Source organism: Carcharodon carcharias, chromosome 8, assembly GCF_017639515.1.
Source record: "Carcharodon carcharias isolate sCarCar2 chromosome 8, sCarCar2.pri, whole genome shotgun sequence".
NCBI lineage: Eukaryota > Metazoa > Chordata > Chondrichthyes > Lamniformes > Lamnidae > Carcharodon > Carcharodon carcharias.
In genome coordinates this window covers 76,932,445-76,950,646 of record NC_054474.1, presented here as the reverse complement: position 1 = coordinate 76,950,646, position 18,202 = coordinate 76,932,445, and the positions used below count along the sequence as shown (strand labels likewise).

Here is an 18,202-nt window from a genome sequence, read left to right as displayed (position 1 = left end):
ATTAGAACAAGTCGATATGGTTTTATGAATGGGAAATCCTGTTTGACAAATTTATTACAGTTTTTTGAGGAGGCAACCAGTAGGAAAGATAAAATGGAACCAGTGAGTAAAGTATACTTGGATTTCCAAAAATCATTCAATAAGGTGCCACATAAAAGGTTAATACAAAAGATAAGGGTTCATGGATTTCATATTGATATATTACCATGGAGAGAGGATTGGTTAATGGATATAAAGCAGAGAATAGGGATAAATGTGGCATTTTCAAATTGGCAGACTGTGACTAGTGGTGTGCCGCAAAGGTCAGTGCTGGGGCGTCAGCTATTTACAATTTACATTAATGACTTAGACGAGAGTAATGATCTTAGTTTGCTGATGATACAAAGCTAGGCAGAAATGAAAGCTGTGAGGAGGTCAAAGAGAGGCAGCAAGGAGATGAAGACAGTTTAAGCAAGTGGGCAACATGATAGCAGATGGGGTGTAATGTGAACATGTGTGAAGTTATTCACTTTCGTCTCAGTCCTAAATGATTTGTCCCCTAAGAATAGAAAAGCAGAATATTTTTTCAAAGGTGTAAAACTTGTAAATTTTGATGTATAGAGAGACTTGGGTATGATCATATAAGTAACGCTGAGGTGCAACAAGCAATTGGGAAGGCAAATGGCATGTTGGTCTGTATTAATAATGGATTGGAGTAAAAGAATAAAGAATCTTGCTACAATTGTACATGGCTTTGGTGAGACCACGGATGGAGTGCTGTGCGCAATTTTGGTTTCCATATTTAAGGAAGGAAATACACAGCAAAAGTTCACTTGATTGGTCTCTGGGATGAGAGGTTTGTCCAATCATGAGAAGATGAGTAAATGAGTCTATATTCTCTGGAGTTTAGAAGAATGAGAGGTGATCTCATTGAAACATTCAAGATTCTGAAAGAGCTTGACAGGGTAGACATTAACAGATTGTTTTTCATGAGTTGGAGAGTCTAAAACACAAGTCACAGTCTCAGCATTAGGGGACAAATCATTTAGGACTGAGATGAGGAGATATTTCTTCACCCAAAGGGTTGTGAATCTTTGGAATTCTTGACCCCAGAGGGTTGTGGATACTTCATCACTGAATATATTTAAGACTGTGACAGATCGGTTTTGCTCTCTCAGGGAATCAAGGGATCTGGAGAGCAGGCACAAAAGTGGATTTTAAGTCCAAGATCAACCATGATTCTATTGGCTGGCAGAGCAGGCTCGATGGCCAAATGGCTTGGTCCTGCTCCTATTTCTTGTATTCTTGTGTAGTGGGATCAAGACCAGTCCAGATTCTTGGGCTTATAATTAAGGACCTTCTCCCATTCACTGGCATCTAACCAATGGTGGGAGGAGGTCCTTGTTGTGATATTACTTTGTAGTACATGTAGCTTATTGTACTGATTAACATACTGCTGAATATATAAATGGTTTGGTGTACATCATCACAAGAAGTAGTGCAAGTTAAAATGTGGTATAATAGTTGGAGCAGTGTTGATCAGTAGGTAACACATGTATGAAGAGCTCTCCTGACACCTTGTTAATCTTTAATTTAAAAATTCATCATTTATATTACCAATCATTCTCAAGGGCCTGAATTTTCACACAGATGGAGACACTTTCTGTCTATGTGAAAATGGCTTCGGAGGCCTGGATCTGGAAGTCCTGCCCCCAAACTCAGATTCCACCATTTTCACAGGATGGGCAACGGGGTGGGTAAAATTTTGCACATCCGTGGTTAACAGCTGTTATTTTTGCAAGAAGAGTGCATGACTTGTGCACATTAGAGCTGGTAGAAGAAAGTCTAAACTTATCAGAATTCTTTGGAGTGGTAGGGCACTGTTTCAGAGGGGTACGATTCCTTTTTGGATATGGTCCCAGGATACCTCTGGATGAGGTTAGGTGCCCTATGGGATTGTTTAAGTGGACACGAAGGTGCACAAAAAGTGGATAAACTACAATGGAACTGTCAAGCTCATTGGAACTGTCAAAGGAAGCAGTCAAAGGGGATTGCCAAGCTGTCAACGCATTTTTATCTCCTGGACTTTAAATATTTGAAAAAAAAATCAGTGCTTGCTATTTCACTCTGTCTGTTGACATAAGCCTGAAGATTACCATTACAGGATCAATGCTGCATGACTAATTCAACACCTATCATTATCACAATAGGGTGCCTGTCAGTTCACTGTTTGATTGACGGCTTCCAGTGCTTATAAAGTATTTGAAGTGGGACTATAAATTCAGATGGTTGTTCTTACAAAGATAAAAGGAAGTTAAATGTAATGAATTTTTTTTTAACAATTTATGTTTTTTATTCAATAGTGAATTCATTGATAGACACTTAAGAACTTTATTTAACATCAGCACAGGTCCTGAAGTCTGCCCTTGTTAGATACTTGGTGAGTTGGCATGGAGGGTGTAAAGGCAAATGGTGGTGGGTGGGGAGGTCATGGGCTGGCATGACTTGGTACTAAATTGCAATGGAGAGTATGAAGGGCCATGGGCGTAGGTAGAGGGGCATAGGTTGTCACAGGGGCTATAAAGGGCCAGGGGGAGTGGGTGGTGGGAGAGCAACATGGGGAGACATAGAGGCTATGAAGAGCTTTGGAGAGTGGGTAGGGTGCATGGGTTGGCATGGATAGGGCATAGGGATTGTGTGTTGGAGTGAGGGGGGTAAAAGGGGTGAGGACTGGAGGGCTGATTTTTGGTTTCATTCTTTTGTTCAAGGTGTCAGAGCATTGAGGTGGGCCTTTTCACTCAGTTCACCTCCATGCCTGGCAGCCCGTGTGCTGCCTCCAAACACTCTCCAGGGGCAGCAAGCCTGACTCCTATTTCACCCCGCCCACCCCAGAACAAAAATTCAAACTTCTGGGGCACTTTTTCCCGGGTGGGGTTTGTGGAGCCGGGAATTGTCCTGACTCTGGGTTCCCGATCTGAGAGCAAAAATTCAGGCCACAGTGGTACATTTGTGTTAAGAACTAATCACACATTGGCCACAATCCCTAATTGGCCACTTAAGTGGCTCAATTGGGCTCTGAGCTTGAGGGTCATCTGCCACCTTCCCCGTAGTTGGCAAGGTGACATGGCAGTGGGAAGAAAACGGGCCCCTGCGATTCCTTGTCATATTATCACCAATCCCTCTCCCCCCACTCCCCCCAACCACCATGTCTCTAACCTCACTCTAAATGGCCCAGGAACTTCTGGCCACACCTTCAGCAGTGTCTGGTCTTGGCATGAACGAGTTTTGCTCTGTGGCTTCACTCTCAATGTTTGTGATGCAACCTTTCAAACGATAGAAAACAGAAAAAGGCTCTTCTTTTCCAAAAAAAAATCATTTTATTTATGCTTGTTATATAACTAAAATGCTTGTTATTTTTTCTCTTAAAAAGGTGGCTGCTTGAAGGATTTCAAACATTTAATGAGATCTGTTCATCTTTTATTGCAAGTGTTCATCATGCTTTCAATTAAGCAAGGTTTGCTGGAAGCAAGGAAATGTTTTCTTGATTTGTAATGTAAATTTGTAGGGCAAAATCAATCAACTAAACAAATCACTAATTTCAGTATCCAAATCTGACTTTTTTGAAAGAAATATTGTTTGCATTAGGGAGACAGAACACAAGTGAATGTTATACTTCATAAGTTGTTACAATTAATTTTGAGGAGAAAAATACTTTAAAAATTATATCTGCATTATTTGTTGCACTGAGTTGAAGTTTTTACAGATTTGATTTAAAAACATGTGCGCAAATAAGAGTACAGTGGCAGCAATTGTGCATTGTTCACACAGCCCATTTTGCCCTAACATTGAAAACTTATTTTGAATGATTAATCATATGGCAAGATGGGGGTGTTAATTTAAATATAAAATTATTCCAGCTTAACATTTTGCAAAGATTAATGAAAATTAAGTTTTTTGTTAGTTTATTTTTAATCTGCACATTTACAAAAAAAAATGCAATCATTATTAGTGAAAATTGAAAAGTAGGCACATTAAATAAAATTTGGCTGGAAATAAATATATTACTGTTTTATAAGTCACTTCTTCCATAACTTTGTCAGGCAAAAGCTGTTTGAAAATGCAAGCTACTCATGAACTGCGCTTTGCCATAAGAAGCACTTAATGTTTCTGAAGAATACCCTTTGAGCTCATATTGTGAAGCACACGTACATAAAAACAGGGTACTATTGCAAAATGCTATTCAGATTTAACCTCCAAACACAAGAATATTGTAAAATGCAGGATATTTTCCATTTGAAATTCACATGTGTTGCATTTTATTCAGCTGTAAGGGATGAAGACCGCAAGGAGCAGATGGCCGCAGCTTTAGGGAAAATGTGGATCAATGCAACCAGTTTTGTAAACCACACAAATGTCAAATCCTGGGAGGTCGCTCCTAACTCCAAAAGAATAAAACATGCATGAAATGCTACAAAGAGTTCATGATAAGACAAAAATATCTCTTATTTTTTAGTGAAAATCTGATGTTGACGCTTATTTATATTAATGGCTGAATTTCTCTATTTGTTTGAAGGCAAAAGATGTACTTCAATTGAAAATTCTATTTTTAGCCTCTTCTTAGTTAAACATTATAAGCTATTTCCATGCACCTGAACATCAGTAGCATTGTGTGACTTCCATTTTATAGATACACTATTTGGAAGAAAAAGCAATTCTCTCCAACTATGATTTTTTTTACACAAAAGCTAATAGCAACCACCAGAATCCATTTGTTCGAATGCTGCTTTTAGTGGAGTAAATGAGATAAAGCATCCCACTACATCAAATGGTGAAATGTAAATTCGATAAAAATCTGGAACTAAAAGTCGAATGATGACCACGAAACCATTGCCGATTGTTGTAAAAACCCATCTGGCTCACTAACGTCCTTTAGGGAAGGAAATCCGTCAGCCTTACCTCATCTGGCCTACTTGTGACTCTAGACCCACAGCAATGTGGTTGGCTCTTAAATGCCCTCTGAACAAGGGCAGTTAGGGATGGGCAATAAATGCTGGCCTAGCCAGCTATGCCTACATCCCAATTAAGAATTTTTTAAATTTTGCGGACAGTGTTATGAATTCTGTTCTGTTGTTACATGTTAGGATGCTCCAGTTGATGGGGCAATGAGAATCCTGTTTTTACAGCATTCGTCTTTTGTCTGTCATCATTGAGAAAATTACTTTTGATATAAACTGGTGTTATTTATCAAATGGAAACATTTCAATGCTTGGGCATTAAATATTGCCTGGGCTGAGACATGGAATGGAAAATCTGGTGGGGAAGCTGATCTTCCTTCCATTAAATTGACTGGAAGGAGCCTCCAACAAGTTCTGAAGGAATCCTGCAATACTCCACACAAGATTTTCCTTTCTGCACTCCTTCCAAGGAATAAAGATGAAAATCTACCTCATTGTGTTTTAACAAGTTAGAGATATATCAAGCTGAACGGTTGTTTTGAAAACTACAAACGACTGTCTCTTTAACATTGAGGATTGAATGACAGTCACGGGCCTTGCTGCTCTCCGACCTCATTTGTTTCTTTAACTCAGAAGTACTACTTATACTGCAGTATACTACAGTGACTCAACATTTCATTCAGATTTTGAACTAACTGAGTGCAGGATTTTTCTTGCAGGATCCTGCACCTGTTGTCAGGCTCCAATGGGATCAGAAGGCTGCACTGTGTGGGGTGTAGTCTTTCATCTGTGATTTTCCCTGAGTTGGCCCATTAACAGCCAGAGGGCTGTCTTGCTATCGAATCTGGCGGGTGGGCTCGTGAAGTTGGAGAGCCAGTAGGAGGCATTCAAGGTAAGCGAGGGAGAGGGCACCTGACAATCGAGGTGCCCTCTCTTCAACATTCTCATATTTAAAATAAAAAAGGCCTCGAGCTGCCAGGGTATCACATGGAGTTGGGGGGTGGGGGAGGAAATCCCCTCCACAGGGTGGCTCATGGCTGCTGCTGAATCCAGGCCTGCATGGAATGCTAGTCCCTTCCAGTCTGCCACCAAGAAGCCACCTCCAAGTAGCTACACTCTCCCCATTGCCTGGGGTTACCTGGAGGTAGACTGTAACATTTCAGTTGGCCACTGACAATAGACCTTGAATTGGATAACAGGTTACCAGTTGCTTGTGAGCAGGCAGACCTGCTGCCCTTCCAACTTGCCTGTTGTGGTTTATGAAATTTGCAGAGATGATACGCCTACTTCTGTGTGTATAACTGGAGTTTTATTCAATGCTTTTAAATGTTTGGTCTCTCATGCTTACAACAGCTTGCCTCAGTTTAGTTTATTTTTCTAAATAACCACAGCAAGGCTTAACTAATCATACACAGTGAGCAGTCAACAGACACACATAATTAAACACCAAACATTGAACACTACACCGTCTCCAGGGAAATGGTCTGAGGGCGGAATAGAACCGGGGAGCTGGCACACAGGTGGCGCAATATTTCTTACCTGCCAGCCTTCACTCCCACCCCTGGCGGGAGCTACAATCCAGCCCCAAAAATCTAATTTACTTGCAAGATAACAGAAAGCAAACATTCTTTAAATAAAATATATCCTACAAATAATAATTAAACATTGATGAGGTAAAATTGAATTACCTCCAAAAACAGGAGCAGGGCTGCTCCATGCAGCCAGCTCCAAATATGCAGTTAAATGGTTGCGCGGCACTGCAAGGGACCCAAATTTATGCAAAGCTATCACAACGCAACCTAGCATCTACTTAAAGCCAACTTGCACCTCTTAAAGGGGAGGTGCATTCTGACTCGTGCAGGTGCTGGAATCATTTGTGAAAGAGAATTCAAGCAAGAAGAAGGGTGAATTATGGCTCAACACTGGGGAGACCGTGTTCCAAAGGTTCTCGGATGCTGCACTAGATACCTTGGTGGATGAAGTGGAGAAATGGAGAAATGGCTCCATCTGCAAGGAGCCAGATGACACTCCAGAAACACATGGTGAAGGCTGTGGGAGCAGAGAGCAGTGGAGGGCAATGCCTGGCATCCAGCCCTAAGGATCTGAATGCAGTGCTGCAAAGAGTTTAATGGCCTCACACAGGTGGTCAAAATCGGTGAATGTATCTTCAAATTCCATGGGGTGAATTTTACTGTGGTTGGGGTTGGGGGTGAGGTGCGTATTGCTGGACTCCCAGTAAAAACACCAATCTTGAGCCTCCTGACTTTAAAAATGGCTGCCCCACGGCGATAATGCGCTGAGGGCAGCCTTAGCAAGCTGAGAGTGGGACTTCCACTGCTCAGGGAAAGGAAGTCCTATCCTCGAAAGGTGCTGGCCAATCTGATTGCTGGACCTTCAACCCCATGAGGTAATAACGGGGATGGCAACTTCCTGCCTGACCCCACCGCGAGAACTGGCAAGCTCCGTGCAGATGCATATGTAGTGAGCACACCCCCCACCCCAATAGGAGGTACACCCCCCAAACTGTTTTCAACCTTTTAGTCCAAGTTGCAAAAGCAACAGGCTGATTCCTTCGTTCAGCCTCCCCCAGCCACACGTATTATTGCTGCAGAGGCAGAATGAGACCCTTCAATGATCATTAGTTGGCTGGTTAAGGGCCTCAATAAGTTTAAGGGTGGGTGGGCTAGCTGATGCTTTACACATTTCCCCCCCAGCCCAGGGGTAGGTGGGAAGGCGGTGGGCTAGCCACCCATTTTATTTTATGTGCTAAATATGCTGGCGGAGGGCTGTAAATTCCCACCAATATCTTATCAACTGAAACCCACTAGCCTCGGATATTGCTTACTGCACCACAACCCCATCACTCACCTAGCAACAATCTCCATCAATCACAACTGATACATAACATTCATAATTTCACCTCACCCTCATACACTTAGCACTGTTGCAAGCCTCAATTCCATATCTCACAGCTTGCACACACAGCCAGCTATCAAACAATGATGGCCACATTATCCAAACACATTGCCCCATGCTCATTCACATACTTCCCTCTCTCTTGCAAACAAATGCATAGTCAATAGCATAAGGAACAAATTGGTAGGAGACAGGCACAGTTGCACGTCTACCCCGATGGAGGAGATTGTGCTTGCCATCATTGGAGCGGCACTTGCCGAGGCCATGGCCAGCAGTGAGCCTGACAATCATTGAAGCTGATGCTATCCTCATACCTCATCCTCGTTCTCATATCCCACTTCCCCCTCATTCCATAATCTCTTCTGATTTGCAAGTTGCTGATGCACCTCTTGCTATTCACTACTCTCCTCTCCACAACCACGCAATCGTGCCTTTCTCTTTTCAAATACCTGAGAACCATAACTTGGCCAGCCTACTGTGGAAAAGCAAGAGGTGGATGAATAGGAAGACAGTGATGAAGAAGAAACATCTCCACTCACTTACGCACTCACAAGCACTATCTCAGATAATGACGCTGGGCGTAATATAGAGAATAACCTGGAGGTGGAATCTGTATGTGGTGAAACACTGGGCATGAGTGGCCTGAAATAATTAAGAAGGCAAATGGAACTTTGGCCTGTATTACTAGGGGTTTGGAGTTTTAAAATAGGGAAGTCTTGTTACAACTGTACAATGTGTTGGTGAGGCTGCACCTGGAGTACTGTGTACAGCTTTGGTCCCCATATTTAAGAAAGGATAAACAGGCAGTTCAAAAGAGATTCTCTAGGCTGATTCCTGGGATGAAGGGGTTGACTTAACAAGAATGGCTAAATAGGTTAGGCCTTTATTTATTAGAGTTTAGAAGAATGAGGGGTGGTTTTATTGAAGCGTATAAGATGAGGGGCTTGACAGGGTAGATATTGAGAAGATGTTTCCACTAGTGGGGGAGTCTCAAACTAGGGACATAGTTACAGAATAAAGGGACACTCATTTAAAGCTGACATGCGAAGGAATTTCTTCCCTTAGAGGGTAGTGAATGTTTGGAATTCTCCAGCCTAGAGAGTTGTGGACACTAGATCACTGAAAGTTTTTAAAGTGGAGGTAGCTAGATTTTTGAAATATTGGGGAGTTGCGGGCTATGAAGAGCTGGCACGAAAGAGGAGTTGAGGTTGGGGCATATCACCCATGATTTTATTGAAAAGCAGGGCAGGCTTGAGGGGCCAAATGGCTTACTCCTGCTCTTATTTCTTATGTTCTTATTCTTGTGTATGAAGTCTGGATGAGGGACAAGGACAGCACAGGTGCCAGCCTGCCAGAAGCTGAAGCTCTGGCTGTATTCTGCTGCAGAGGACTCAGATGAGCAATTTGATGGGGCTAGCTACAGAAGAGAGTTCATGGATATGTACAGTGAAATGTTTGGTGCCAGAAAGCCAATGAGTGAAGTCAAGGGGCATGGAGGAGGCTGACACTAACTTGGCACAGTGTTTCATGCAGAGCTTGGAACCCATCCTTTCCAGCATGAAGTTGGTGGCCAACTCCATAAGCACACTTGTGGCCCAAACATGATGCAGTGCCAGTCCATGGTTAACCTGTTAATAGCACTTCAGTATCACAAGAAGGACCTTCCTCCTCTCAGCATGATTTTCTCCCCTTCTACAGATCATCTAACCAAGTTCATGTTGATGACACAAGCGCCTAAGGGAAATTTCAACCTTGGCCTTAGTTGAGCTGAACTCTCTAATCAGAAATCCATCCATTAAACATCACAGCCACTGGGTTGCATTCTTACAAAATACAGCTGATTTTAATAATGCAGCCAGAAATAATTAAATTAAATAGCCTAATCATTTAATAAATCAAGCACGGCAGAGTTTTCAAAATAAATCTCCAAAGCTGCAAATGGAACTGAGCACTCATAGCCTGTGGCAAACATTCACAAAGGGAGCTACTATTTGTACATATGAAACTGCACAACCACCGTTCCCAAAGTCACCCACTCTATTCCTCTCCCAGGCCACTGTCTGAGGCTGAACCAGACCATTTCTAGCATATTTGATTCCGCGATGAACTTCCTACCACATATCCATTACATCAACAAGACCACACAACCTCTACACTGGTAACTTTGCATGACGCCGCTGCTGCTTGAGCTCTTCTGCTGCTGCAATTCTATCCAGGCCTTGGCCACTTCTAGATTTGATTATTTCAATGTTCTCCTGGTCGACCTCACTTCATCCAAGCTTCGTAAACTTGAACTCACCAAAAGCTCTGCTGCCCATTTTTTACTTGCACCAAGTCCCATTCACCCATCATCCCTATGGTTACTAACCGACATGGCTCTAGGTCCAACAGCACATCAATTTAAAAATTCTCCTGTTCAAATCACTCCATGCATGTATATCCCTGTAAACTCCTCTAGCCCTACAACCCTTCAAAGATATTAATGTTCCATCAATTCTGGCTTTGTAGTCTTCATTGGTTTGTTTCATCTGTGTTTGATTATTCTAGTCTAGTAACTGATCCTTGTACACTTGCTTAAACCTGTGGGTGGAGCTCATGGGTTAAGTACTTATACCACACAGGGAACGTTCCAGAAGGGATCTGGTCTCTGTGCTGTGATCATGAGTGTGTTGAAATCATATAAGTTCTGAGATGCTTTAAAGTTCTGTAAATGAACAGTTTGGATTTAGAACTCGAGTCAGCTCTGCATTGCTCTGGGATGAATAAGATTTACAGCAATCTGCTGAATACATAACATTGCACACCCATGACTTTTTTCACTCCACCATTAGCAGCCATGTCTTTGTTGACCTAAGCCTTCTTTAAAACACCCTTAAAACCTATTTCTTTGACAAAGTTTTGTTGTCACCTGTCCTAATATGTATCTCCATATGTGTCTTGGTGTCAAATTTTGATAATGGTCCTGTGAAGTACTTTTGGATGTTTTACTGTGTTAAAGATGCTTAATAAATATAAGCTATTGTTGTTAAGCAACATAATATGCAATAAGAATACATATTAAACTTGAACCTTTAATATTTTAGGTAACAATGAGGTTATGATTATGACCATTGAAATTAAGTCCTCAGAAATAATTTCTTCACTTGTGCCGTACACATTAGTGTCATGCATTTTTGAGTGGTAAATGGCTAGCTCTGAATCATCACAAAGAAAAAGTACTCCACTGCAGTGCTGAAGACCATTGCTGGTGGCCTCTCTTTTGATTGTCCCTTCTTTTTTGATCATTGCTATCTGCTTCCAATCACCCTGAACCCTTCCTGATTGTACCTCTCCAGATTGCCCCCTCCCTTCTGACTTGGACTTGAGCATAGGAGGCAACAGTTCAAAGTTGCAGATGAAATAACAACTTGAAAATGCAATTCACAGTGAGGAGGACAATAGCAGACTTCAGGAGGACATAGACTGGTGAAATGGGAAGACTAATGGCAGATGAGATTTAGTACAGCAATGTTTTGAAGGAAAAATGAGGAACCACAATACAAATGATACAATTTCCTTGGATTCACCTAGTTCTGTTGAAGGGTCATAAGGACTTGAAACGTCAACTTTTTTCTTCTCCGCCGATGCTGCCAGACCTGCTGAGTTTTTCCAGGTAATTCTGTTTTTGTTTTGGATTTCCAGCATCCGCAGTTTTTTGTTTTTATTAGAGATGATCAGTGTCTATCACACATCTTCCCTTTTGTTCTTCACACTCCCTCCCACTTTCCCTTGTCTCTATACTTCCTTAAAACATGCTGCAACTTCTAACTTTTTTTCCAATTCTAATGCAAGGTTATCGACCTGAAGCTTTAATTCTGCTCCCCCCTCTATCGATGCTGCCTGACTTGTTTAGTATTTTCAGCATTTCCTGTTTGCCTTTCAGATTTCTGTGCTGTAGTGTTCTATGGTTCTTTGAAATGTATTCACAGTTGTACTGTAGTGACATAGAACAGGCAATCTGTGCACAGCAAGGTCCTACAGACAGCAATGAGACAATGACCAGATCATTTTTTAAAATGGCTGAGGGATACGTAATGGCCTGATCCATTCTCCTGAGTTGGGGTGTGGGGATGAGGGTGGAATCCCACCATTGTGTCTCAGGGGAAATCAGTGGTGCTGGAGCAGGATTGTCTCTGCAGCACCAGAATGATATTCAGGGACCTTAAAGGGGTAGAAGGGCCCAGTAATGAACATATGCACCAGCTTTGTGGGCCTTGGCTGAATCAAAACTTACAAATCTAAAGGTCCTTTCCCCCTCCAACACCCATGAAAAGATTTTGATGCATTCTATCCAACTTTCCTCTATTGAAGAGAGGCAGATGGAAGGAAAAATCTCGTGCCCTCATTCACATGCAGCAGACAGAAGGGCAAAACCTTTGCTGCAACCTGACACTTATTTTCAAAAACTATTTAAAAAATTCATTCTCAGGATGTAGGCATCACTGACTGGGCCAACATTTATTGCCCATCCCTAGTTGCCCTTCAGAAGGTGGTGGCAAGCTGTTTTCTTGAACCGCTGCAGTCCATGTGGTGTAGGTACATGCACAGTGCTGTTAGGAAGGGAATTCCAGGATTTTGACCCAGAGACAGTAAAGGAATGGCGATATAATTCCAAGTCAGGATGGAGAGTGACTTGGAGGGGAATTTCTAGGTGGTGATGGTGTTCCCATCTATCTGCTACCCTTGTCCTTTTAGATGGTAATGGTCATGGGTTTGGAAGGTGCTGTCGAAGAAGCCTTGGTGAATTCCTGCAGTGCATCTTGTAGCTGGTACACACTGCTGCTACTGTACATCGGTGGTGGAGAGAGTGAATGTTTGTGGATGTCGTGCCAATCAAGTGGGCTGCTTTGTCCTGGAATGTGTCCAGCTTCTTGAGTGTTGTGGGAGCTGCACTTATCCCGGCAAGTGGGAAGTATTCCATCACACTCCTGACTTGTGCCTTGTAGATGGTGGACAGGATTTGGGGAATCGGGGGTGAGTTATTTGTTGCAGGATTCCTAGCTTTTGATCTGCTCTTGTATCCACAGTATTTATATGGCTAGTCCAGTTCAATTTCTGGTCACTGGTAACCCTCAGAATGTTGATAGTGGAGATTCAGTGATGGTAATGCCATTGAACATCAAGGGGTGATGGTTGGATTCTCTCTTGTTGGAGATGGTCATTGCCTGACACTTGTGTGGTGCAAATGTTACTTGCCATTTGCCAGCCCAAGCCTGGATATTGTCCAGGTCTTGCTGCATTTGGACATGGACTGCTTCAGTGTCTGAGGAGTCGCGAATGGTGCTGAATTTTGTGCAATCATCTGCGAACACTCCACCTCTGACCTTATGATAGATAGAAGGTCATTGTTGAAGCAGCTGAAGATGGTTGGGCAGAGGACACTACCCTGAGGAACTCCTGCAGTGATGTCCTGGAGCTGAGATGACTGACCCCCAACAACCACAACCATCTTCCTTTGTGCTAGGTATGACTCCAACCAGCATGGAGTGTTTCCCCTAATTCCCATTGACTCCAGTTTTGCTAGGGCTCCTTGATGCCACACTTGGCCAAATGCTGCCTTGATGTCAGAAGCAGTCGCTCTCACCTTGCTCTTTTGTCCATGTTTGAACCAAGGCTGTAATGAGGTCAGGAGCTGAGTGGCCCTGGTGGAACCCAAACTGGCAGGTTATTGCTGAGCAAGTGCCACTTCATAGCACTGTTGATGACCCCTTCCATTACTTTACTGACGATCAACAGTAGATTGATGAGGCGGTAATTGGCTGGGTTGGATTTGTCCTGCTTTTTGTGTGCAGGACATACCTGGGCAATTTTCCACATTGCCAGGTAGATGCCAGTGTTGTTACTGTACTGGAACAGCTTCGCTAGGGGCACAGCAAGTCCTGGAGCACACGTTTTCAGTACTATGGCCAGAATATTGTCAGGGCCCGTAGCCTTTGCAATATCCAGTGATTTCAGCTATTACTTGATTTCACATGGAGTGAATCAAATTGGCTGAAGATTGGCATCTGTGATGCTGGGGACCTCTGGAGGAGGCCGAAATGGATCATCCACTCAGCACTTCTGGCTGAAGATTGTAGCAAATGCTTCAGCCTTATCTTTTGCACTGACGTGCTGGGCTCCTCCATCATTGAGGATGGGGATATTTGTGGAGCCTCCTCCTCCAGTGGGTTGTTTAATTGTCCAACACCATTCATGACTGGATGTGGCAAGACTGCAGAGCATGGATCTGATCCGTCGGTTGTGGGATCGCAGAGCCCTGTCTATCACTTGATGCTAATACTGTTTGGCACACAAGTAGTCCTGTGTTATAGCTTCACCAGGTTGACACCTCATTTTTAGGTATGCCTGGTGCTGCTCCTGGCATGCCCTCCTGCACTCTTCATTGAACCAGGGTTGATCCCCTGGCTTGATGGCAATGATTGAGTGGAAGATATGCTGGGCCATGAGGTTACAGATTGTGTTCGAGTACAATTGTGCTGCAGCTGATGGCCCACAGCATCTCGTGCCCCGTTTTGAGTTGCTGGATCTGTTCGAAATCTATCCCATTTAGCACGGAGGTAGTGCCACACAACACAATGGAGGGGACCCTCAGAGTGAAGGAGGGACTTCGTCTCCACAATGGCTTTGCGGTGGTTACTCCTACCAATACTGTCATCGACAGATGCATCTGCAGCAGGCAGGTTGGTGAGGATGAGGTCAAGTATATTTTTCCCTCTTGTTGGTTCCCTCACCACCTGCCACAGACCCAGCTTTGTCCTTTAGGGTTCGGTCTATAGGTGTGTTACCAAGCCACTCATGGTGATGGACATTGAAACCCCCACCCAGAGTACATTCTGCCCCCTTGCCACCCTCAGTGCTTCCTCCAAATGATGTTCAACATGGAGGAGCACTGATACATCAGCCAAGAGAGGGCGGTACGTGGTAATCAACAGGAGGTTTCCCTGCTCATGTTTGACCTGATGTTATGAGGTCTAGAGTCAATGTTGAGGACTCCCAGGGCAACTCCCTCCCCACTGTGTACCACTGTGCCACCACCTCTGCGGGGTCTGTCCTGCTGGTGGGACAGGGCATACCCAGGGATGGTAGCGTCTGGGACATTGTCTGTAAGGTCTGATTCTGTGAGGATGACTATGTCAGGCTGTTGCTTGACTAGTCTGTGACACAGCTCTTTCAATTTTGGCACTAGATGATGACCCAGTAAGGAGGACTGAGATTGCTGTTGTCGTTTCCAGTGCCTAGGTCGATATCAGGTGGTCCGTCTGGTTTCATTTCTTTTTTTCTGACTTTATAGCAGTTTATTACAACTGAGTGCCCATTTCAGAGTCAACCACATTGCTGTGAGCCTAGAACCAGACCGGGTAAGGACGGCAGATTTCCTCCCCTAAAGGGGTGAACAATCAACCATGGTTTCATGGTCGTCAGTTGACTTTTAATTCCAGATTTTTTATTGAATTCAAATTCCACCTTCTGCCGTGTCAGGATTCGAACCTGAGTCCCCAGAGCATTACCCTGCATCTCTGGATTACTAGTCCAGCAACTACGCTATCGCCTCCCCATAATATGCTGTATGCTGCTGTGTTTTTTTGATTGCTTTTGAATAATAGTTCTGCCACATTCTCACAAACCAAATGAAATAAGATAAGGTTGTGGAAATTCCAAATTGAAAACAATGTTCTTTTGCTTTATAAATCAGCAACATTGAAATGATCTCTGGCACTTAAAGAATTACTCACCGAGCCAAGCACATCACAGTGTTCCACATGCATACACAGCTCATTTATCTTATAGGACAGATTGGAATGAGAAGCTATAGCTGTAATACATTAGAAGAAAAATTACAGAATGGTTTCATATTTTATAAGTCTTTGTTTTGGATTAGTATGTGCAAAAATGAATCTTTTGAAATTAAGGGTAGTTATCCCAAATGATAAATGTTACAATCTTCACAAAATATACAACATTGCAGGTTTTTATATTAATGGCTAAGTCCGCATGCCTTTTACAATAATTCCATATATAGTTTAAATCAAGAGTGTCCAAGCCCCTGCCTTTTAGGCTGCATACATGCATAACATGGAGCCTTGTGGCTCAGTATAAATCAATGTCCTAATCATCTCAAGTCACAAATACAAATTGATCTTGGTGTCCAACTTAGAACTAGAAAAGCACTAAAGACTACAAAATTCAAAATAGTACAAATCAGTAAGAAACGTAAGGACTAATGTTCCTAGATGCAGTACCCCAGGTGAGCCTTATTAAGTGATGCAAACAGTTGACTAGAAACCCACTGTGTGTAAGAAATCGGGGTCTTTAAAAAACTGGTATTTCCTGTATAGTTCAAACTTTTATGATATGAGCGAAAGAACTTTGATTGTCTCTCTGGAAAGACAATTTCTAAACTCTCCAATGTCTAAACAATCCCTGGAAACATCAGGGTCACTTAGTTCAGGGTGCCATGTTGACATTCTTAAATTGGTAGGATTGCGTCTTGTGTACCTCATTATCTATGCAAGTCTTTAGAAAGGTCCAGGAAATTACCTTCAGCATGATGTAAACTAAAAGGATGACTCAGCAGGGTGGTGAATGAGAGGAGGTAACCTGACATTTTGGGTACCTGCCCTGTATCCATTGGCCAGAAGGGTTTGAATAGATTGATACTGGGTAAGCTACCAGCCTCCAGAAGAAAAGGTACATTAACAAATGCTCAGGGACAGGGGCCAGGTGCTGGTGAGGCGGCAGTGCTCATCAGGCAGCTGCATTCTTCTGATGGAAGACAAAGAAGAAGAGGTGGAAGAAGACCGAGGGAAGAGTTCCCAGACACTTCAACTAGAGAGCATAATGCTGTTATCATAAGCTACTGAGATCAACACACTCTGTGCCAACCGTCCATTCATCCTCTGGGATCAGTAAACCGCTCTCAACTGTCAGGGTCATATACTTTTTCTGTCTAATTAATTAATGCATTGTTTCTACATGGTTGTTTCTTGATAAACTATCTTAAAATTGCTTATGAATAGTTGACTGCCTATTTTGGGTATCTGTGGTCCCGAATCCAAGAATCTAGAAATCTGATTATTGGACTGGCCATTAATAAACTATTCTAAATTGCGAAGGTCCTCTCAAAGCTGCACCTGAATAAGATGCAGCATGTGTGAGAACCATTATTCCTAGCTTTTTCTAACTAGCCCTGGTTTGCTCCAACCATACACATCTTGTAATCTCTCTGCTATTCTGTCTGTATATCTGAGTATTGATAGACACCACAACAGGATTAATGTAGTTAGCTAATTGAGAAGGTTTAAGTTGATGGACAACTCAGGATCTTAGTTAGGCCCAATGCCTGCCTTGCTGTTCAATTTTCAATATATAAACCAGAATTTCATACTCTCCCATTGGCAGGTTTTTAGGCAGGGGGAAAGTGTGAAATTGAAGGAACAGGATTACTTCCATGTTCCTGCCTGTCCCAACCACGCAGTGATTTTATGCTGGGGCATTAAAAGAGAAGACTGCCCTTGCCCAATTGAGGCCCTTAAGTGGCCAATTATTGGTCAGTTAAGAGTTGTTTCCCATCCAGCCTCAATGTTTAGGCTGACAGGAGGATTGACCTGACATGGGGTAAGCCCAAAAATTAACAGGCCAAGATCTCGGGTGGTAAGGGGGGCTGCACGTCCATCAGAAACCCTCCTCTGTCTGGGGGCGTGCCCCCTTCAGGTCCAGTGGCCTCTGGATTGCTCTCCCCCACTGTGGCCTCTCCCCGACACCCGATCGCCCTCTTCCCACTCCCCCAAGGCCTTCCCTACCCTCCACACCCTAGGACCCCTTAAACTTTACCTTGGCCTTCGCTCCCTGCACTTGGGCTCCGACGTCTTCCTGAACTTCCTCTTCTGTCCACTGCAGCGCTGTTGCTGCAGGGACTATAGAGCTGCCAGCCATTCAGATTGCTGGCAGCTCTCTAAGATGGGACTTCCTGCTGAGCGAGGGGTGGAAGTCCCGCCTGCAGCCAACTGATGCTTATTCAAGCATAAATTGGCTGCGGGGCTCTCAGAGTTGGCGGGGATGTGTTCCCTCTTCAGATGGCACCAAGGGAGACCCCACCATCCAAACTATTCAGGCCATAGTATATTATGGTCATTAACAGGTTCAAACAGAGTGCTAGATATGATCCATTAAGACACAATAGACCAGCAAAGATTACACCCCATTATACTTGGCAAACAACAGACCAGCAAGGCACAAGATAACAAAAAATAGATAAATACATTATTTTACAGAAGATCAGATTTTCTCCTGTTAGAATCAAACAAATTTGATGC

General features: G+C 43.2%; 1 long non-coding RNA gene across 1 annotated transcript in view; it reads right to left on the bottom strand.

Moving 5' to 3' along the window:
- LOC121280833 overlaps positions 1–17,741 on the bottom strand; it is a 34,218-nt gene extending 16,477 nt beyond the window's left edge. Inside the window, exons 1-2 of the long non-coding RNA XR_005943719.1 lie at positions 17,721–17,741; positions 15,623–15,702 (exon numbers count right to left, since the gene is read on the bottom strand). This is a non-coding gene — a long non-coding RNA (uncharacterized LOC121280833). The remainder of the gene's footprint in view (positions 1–15,622; positions 15,703–17,720) is intronic.
- Between the last annotated feature and the right edge of the window lie 461 nt (positions 17,742–18,202).